Source organism: Pinus tabuliformis, chromosome 2_1, assembly GCF_031772625.1.
Source record: "Pinus tabuliformis cultivar Carrire ecotype Pingquan chromosome 2_1, CPIR1, whole genome shotgun sequence".
Lineage (NCBI taxonomy): Eukaryota > Viridiplantae > Streptophyta > Pinopsida > Pinales > Pinaceae > Pinus > Pinus tabuliformis.
The window spans coordinates 679,177,951-679,184,907 of record NC_142299.1 but is presented as its reverse complement, the minus strand read 5'-3'; positions in this window follow the sequence as shown (position 1 = coordinate 679,184,907).

Genomic DNA, 6,957 nt, shown 5'->3' with positions numbered 1-6,957 from the left:
TGAACAATTGGACGTCTTATGGAAAGACCCCAACAATAACCCATCTAAAAATCTCACTAAGTTTTCTCAGATCGCAGGAGCATATGCTTCTGCAACTATTGACAAGGCATCAGAAGTTCAGCAACTGTTGAAAGAACAAGAAGATGAAATATAGCTACTACAACGACAATTGCAACAAGCCAATGCTAATATTGAAGCTAACAAACAGCTCGAGAAGTTGCAGCAAGACTTTCAGCAGACGCAGATAGGCTATCAAAGAAGTCTAGATGAGAAAGGGAAACAATTACAAATTTTCCAAGAAATGCATAAAGATGAGCCTAAGCTTACAGAATCTATTTCAGAGTCTATTGGCTTAAATGAACAACTACTACAGCAACAGGAAGAGTTGGGACGTAAGATATCACAGTGGAGTCATTATTGCGAACTGAGCGATAAAATCACCTATCAAGTGGTAGACTTGCGGAGTGACTATGATCAGAGTGACAAAAGAGTGACGGAGTACTTGGCTTGGCAGGATGAAGATGAAGGGAAAAGAGCAAGTGCGGCCAGAATAAATGGGAATCATAAAGAATTGCTCTTTGATAAATGGGAAGATCAAATCAGGCAGGCGAAACAAGCAGCGGAGACAGCGGCCACGCAAGCAAGCATTCTTATCGACTGTGTAAATGAAAATTTTCACAGAGCAAATGTAATCGAGGAGACCACCCCGGGGTATCTACCAAATAAACTACGACTGGAAGCAGAATGGAAGCAGAAGGCGCAGGAGAAGGGAAAAGCGATCCAAGCATTAAACAGGTTAAATTGGGAGTGTTACTGGGCATACTTGGTCAAGCCGCATAGTCAATGGATGACTGTGAAATGCATCATAAACGCGGCCGAAAAAGTAGTGCCAGCTCTCATAGATTCCATTTTCGCAGCCCAGCTCAAAGCAGAAGTCAGCCAGCCGACTCTCCTCAAGCCCATGATGAACACTTGCAGCTTTAGAGATCAGATTCAGAAATAGTCTTATTTAGAATGTTGTTTTTTCTTTAAAATTAGATTAGAAAAAGGATGGTCATTTGAAAACTGCATCCTAAATTTTGTAAACAAACTATTATTAGAATTAGGAAGTAGTATTTTAACCCTTCTCATTGCATTTGGAGAAGGGTCCAGAAATTTGTCAAAAACTTGTCCTCAGAACATGCACTTCTGCACCCTCAGAGGAGGTTTTGATGAATGGATGGATCGAGATTTATTAATGTTTGCATTCGATGTCTGCTACTGATGTTGCACTTCTGTACTCTTAGTAGATGTTAGAACAAGTAGAGATAAATCATTGTTGCTTGAAGCTTATAAGTAGGACCAGTCATAAATGGTACTTTTATCTCTTGATCATTTCTGCTTATATTCTGAAAGTGATATACAGTTTTTAGTTGTTTATATGTTATTGCATGAATGTGTGAGTTACCATTTGGCACTTTTGTACGGTGGAGTCATTTATTTATGTCTGATGTATGAATAACTTATTATGCGATATGTTGTTCACAACTGTTTTGCCTAACTTTTTATGCAAAGTGGTTTATCTTAAATGATTTCTATTCTTATGATAGCTGAATGATCTTTATTACCAGTTATTGTTTGAAATCTTTTTAGATCGCATAATAGAAGAAATACACCCCGGGTTAGCATAGATTAGATGTGCTGTTTTTCATTAGATTACAATAGCATAGATTTAGTTTAAAAGTTTGAATTAGATTAGCTTTAAGTATTCTTAGATCAGCAACATCCAAATCTGCACACACACACACCCTTAGATTGGGAAACTGGTCCCATTATCCCTAGTCGGACCCGCTATACCAAACGGATAAGGAGCTGCCAACCAAGGTCCGGACCGGGTGGGTATCCCCCTTGTTGTCAACCCGATTTTCGGGGCTTCAACAGGTTCACTCCTTTCCAACTAGTTTATGGTCTGGAAGCTGTGTTGCCCATTGAATACGAAATCCCATCATTTCAAATGGCCATTTAGTTACTTCCAGCCACTTCCGAAGAGGAAAAATGTTTGTTATACTTGGCTCAATTAGATGAGAATCAACGTGATGCTGCATTGGCGATCGAAACTCATGCAAAACGTATGAAAGCTCAGTATGATCGAAATGTGACCCCTCGAAATTTTTCGGAAGGAGATCTAGTCTTAGTGTATGATCAAGCTAATGATAAATTAGGCGCTGGAAAATTCGTTCCTATGTGGCATGGTCCTTATGTTGTCAAGCGAAAGCTAGCAAAAGGGGCCTATGAATTGGTAGACTTTGACTGGGACTCTTTAGGTAAACCCAGAAATGGTCTTTACCTGAAAAGGTATTATGCTTAAAGGATGGTTATGGAGATTTTTAGTTAGGATAGTTTTTCTTTCTAGCTGCCGTGTTTTAGTTTTAAAAGTGTGCTTAGCTTAGAGAGTATTTTTTTTTCTCGTCATTATTCCTGCTTATCTTGGTTTTACTCTTGGTATTGCAGATGTCGATGCCTCTCCAAACATACACTAGTTTCGCTGATGGTGGTTGTCGTAATACATGGAACATTTCTTCTGTAGCTTGGGTTATCTATTCACCCTCTGACGAGTTGGTATCTATGCATGGGGTAAGCCTCGGTCAAGCAACGAACAACATTGCCGAGTATAGTGCAGTAATTGAGTTATTATCTGAATCTATTTCATTTGGAATTCACAGTTTGATAGTGAGGTTGGATTCTGAACTCGTTGTATTACAGCTTAATAGAGTGTATGCCATTAGAAATCTAGTGTTTTTGAGATTATTTTTGAGAGTGCGTCTCTTGGAAAGTGAATTTGATTATATTGAATATCAGCATATTCCAAGATCTTTAAATACATTAGCAGATGCAATTGCTTCTCGAATGTTAAGTAGACATTTGCAATAATCATACATTTAAATTTAAAACCATTCCATAACATGATTTACAAGATAAGCTGGTAATAGTGATGTATATATAGGAGTGTGTGAAAAAATACATCGTCCTCGATCATAGGTTGAAAAACACCTTATGATTGGCAAAAATGATAAGTACAAAAAGCAAAAATGTCATATGTGCCTACAATAGGCGATCATCCTATCACTGGTGATGATCTCGATAAGAAACCACTACACGGGCCACCTTGCAAAGGAACCTCCTAAAAGGTCCTGGGACCCCAATCGCATAGCGCTGAAGTCGACGAGGAATGTCATCTATGCTGGTCTCCGGAATATCTCCCGTTAAGCGCTCTAGATGACTCTCCAACTCGGCCAAAGTCTCTGCTGATTCGTCCTGTGGGGCTGGCGCGGCTGCAACTGGTTGTTTCCTCTCATAAGGCCGGAGAGCGGCTGGTTGCTGTGGACCCACATCTGCATTTGAAACTTTTACTATCAGTTTTGGGACGATATAAAAATTAAATTAAATTAAAATAGGAAAATGTTGAAAATCATTTTACTTGAGTCATCCCACTGCTCTCCTAGTGGAAGAGCCATGTCTGGGTCACCACAAAAATCTACCCTAGCGTAAGGGAAGTCCTAAATAGAAAAAGCCTGGTTTTCAAACCATTGGAAATACTCAGGTTTCAATCGAACAACCTCTGTCCCCTCGTCGGATGACAGGCCATAACTGCAACCCATCACATCAGTTTGGGCTGTCGAGGAATCCCAGCTCCAACAGTAAGGTGTTGCGGGATCAACATCGAACCCTCTCCAGACCAAAGCTCACAACCAAAGCCCCATAACCAAAGGTCTTCAGTTGTCCGTTCTTGGCTCTGGTCAGTTGGCCTTTTACATTGGCCAACACAGCATCGCACCAGTTGAAGATGGTGCCTCGAAAGCAGTGAACTGCCATCCGCATCAGGGATCCGATGGCAATATGTAATGCGACACTCCCGCAAAGTCTGGTGACAGTAAACGCGATCACCATGAGTTTAGGATGGGATATGGTTTTAATGTCTATCCCTTTGTCTCTAGCCTGGCTGTTGCAGAACTCTAGCCGAAGGCTATCGACAGACTAGCCACCTGGCCTAGTCCCAAATAGAGTCAAGTCTTCGCCTCTCTTAGGCAAACTGGTCAAGAAGTATATGTCTGCCGGCTTGATTTCAAGCTGGTGGCCACCAATGAAGAAGCACTGGTCCTGTATGCTCCATCTGTCAACCAGCCACTGTAAGAAATCCACCTGGGCCCTCATGCCAAGTATGGCCCAGAATTTGTACAAGTCGCATGCCTTCAATGCATCAATCGAAGGTTGGTGATTCAACGCGGCAAGATCCACATCCTCATGCTCCTGTTCACGCCAATATAGCATGATGTACACTCTACATCCAATAAAAAGACAAATTAGAATGCTAGAAATTAAATTGTTTGGGTCAAATTTGAGAATTTTTGGGTTCAAAACCCTTGCTGTGGGGACCGCACCCTCTGTGTTAGAGACAGTGCGTGGGTCCGCACCTTGCCTACATGGAAGGTGTAGACCCCTGACTTTTCCCCATTTAGAAAAAGTCGGGGTCCGCGGGCTGCCAGTGTTACGCCTGCGGGCCCCAGCACACGGGTTTTTATCCTAAAAACCCTCCAAAAAATGAAATAAAAGCCTAAAAAAAATGAAACGGTTAAAAATGAAGAGTAGGATGATGTGGATTACCTGGAGAAGACGGCATTCGATTCCGACGGTTGGATTTTCCACAATCTTCACAGGAAGTTTCTGAACAAAAGCACTATTTTCTCACCCAAATCTCACACGGTAAAAATGAATTGACGAAAGTCCTTTTTATAAGTTTTTTGAGTAAATAAATTGCAAATTTTTTTATGTTTCACTTTGGAAAGGTAATTTTTGTAGCATTTTTATCCATTTCAAATAGGTATGAGTAATGTTTGCATTTTTGTTCAGGATAACGGATTATTCAGGCGAAATCTATAATTTTCGATGAAAAAACATTTAGAGTTACCTTTAAGCTCTTTTCTGACTCCTAAAACATGAAAAGATCACCGAGTTTTTCTTTTTAACTCGTTAAAATGGAACTAAAAAGACAGTCCACTTACAACTCTTTTCTGACCATAAAAACATGAAAAGATTGCCAGATTTTTGTCGTTTCAAATTCGATATTGGTTATAAAACGACGTGTCATTTATCATTTTTTTACTTTTTCGGATCAGGGGCACTAATCACAAAAAGTAGTCCTTGGTCGTAAAGATCAAGCGGTTCTCTCAAGTATTATTTTATACTTTTTCGGGCTTTGGAGACACAAATTTACGAAAAAGGTCAACCCTGGAGTCTTCTTAAGTTTTTTCGGACTCTCTAAATTTGAAAAACGCTGAGTTTCTTGTATACTGGACTCGTTAAAATTTCACAGTAAAGGACCTGTCCAATTACAAACAGAAATGAACCACTCCTTCTTAGGGTTCGAATTTAAACTAAGTTGGACTCATGTGAAGGATGAGCTTATAATCAAGCAAATGTTATCCTCCTCAAGCTTGTCAAAAATAAAGAGGTACTTGCCAGAAATGGTGGGGGAAAAGGGAGAAAAATGAGCCTGTTTGTCATACTTTGTAACCACTCTTGAACACGACACTTTTATTCACCAGGGTTGGGAAATCCTTTGCCTAACAGTTGATCAAACCACATTGAAAGTATTTAGCCAGTTTCTGGGTATTAACTTTGGGTCAATTGTCACCAAACCATCTGCTGTGTGGTTATGTGTTCAAGAGGTCACTGCCAATAAGCCGTTCATCTACAAAATATCTGTCATCTATCTTGAACATCCCTGAGTCAGTCCTTGCAACTAAATTTCTTCAACTTGATCTATGATTTCGTGTTGTGGGCTTGCCTGCGACGGATCGCTTTCTATTGACTTCAGCTCATTATCTAGAAAGATGATCTAGAAATCGTCAGTACCTTGGGATCTGCATGCCTCAATGGCAGGTTTCTCGCCTTTGACGATAGGTTGCATCATTGACCTTCGATCAAAGGATTCCGTGACATGTTCGACATCAACACATTTATTCACATCTCATGGATTGTACTGGGTACTTTGAGAGCCATTGACATCACTGGTGGTTTCTCTCACACTTGTTAATAGTTTACACCATTGACTGGTAATCAAGTGGTTTCTACCATGTTCGACATCAACACATTCATTCGCATGGATAGAATCGTACTGTTTCGGGAAGTAGGAATGAAGACCCTGGATCTAGTTTCCACAATCCAGGCTGCGAGGAATTTGCATTCATTATATAATGGAGTATTCATAAATAGATGGCTGCATCCATACTGTGTCCACATGAGTCTATACTTGTGATGTATTACAAGATCATTCCTGTATCAGAGCAATATTTAGTTTTCTAATTCAGTTTTGATCTGAGTATGGGAATGCCTACCTCGGCGATGATATGATCTCATATATATATATATATATATATATATATATATATATATATATTGCATTGAATGTTTTTACAGGTTCCGACTGGGCTCTCCACAAGATGATCCTAGAAATGATAAAGTACTTCACTCTTCCTAAATGATAAATGAAATCCTCATCTACTATAGACTTCGCACTTTAGGGGGCAATCTGTTACACAAAAATATCGTCACCATGATTATTTGGAGTCAGTATGGGTCTATCATCACTTGTACTGTCCTCCTAAGCAAGTCTCAGACCTCAGCTCTTCAAGTCAAGCTTTGAAAATGAGAGAAAGACATTGAAAATCAACAAAGCTCTGGTTCTGCACTTTCTCTCACTGTTGCCTGTGGTCCCACATCTCCTATTTACAAAAACTGCGGACCTGCCCGCTCTGTCCCTAAAGGAGTGGGTGCGGACCCCTGTGAAAGTCAAAAAGGGGCAAGTTTATTCTAAAAACCTCACTTTGGGTTAATTCTAGATGATTCTAGAAGGAATTTTGACGTGGATTGATCGCTCTTAGTTGGTTCATGCATCCCAAAAGAGAAGGAGCTAATCCC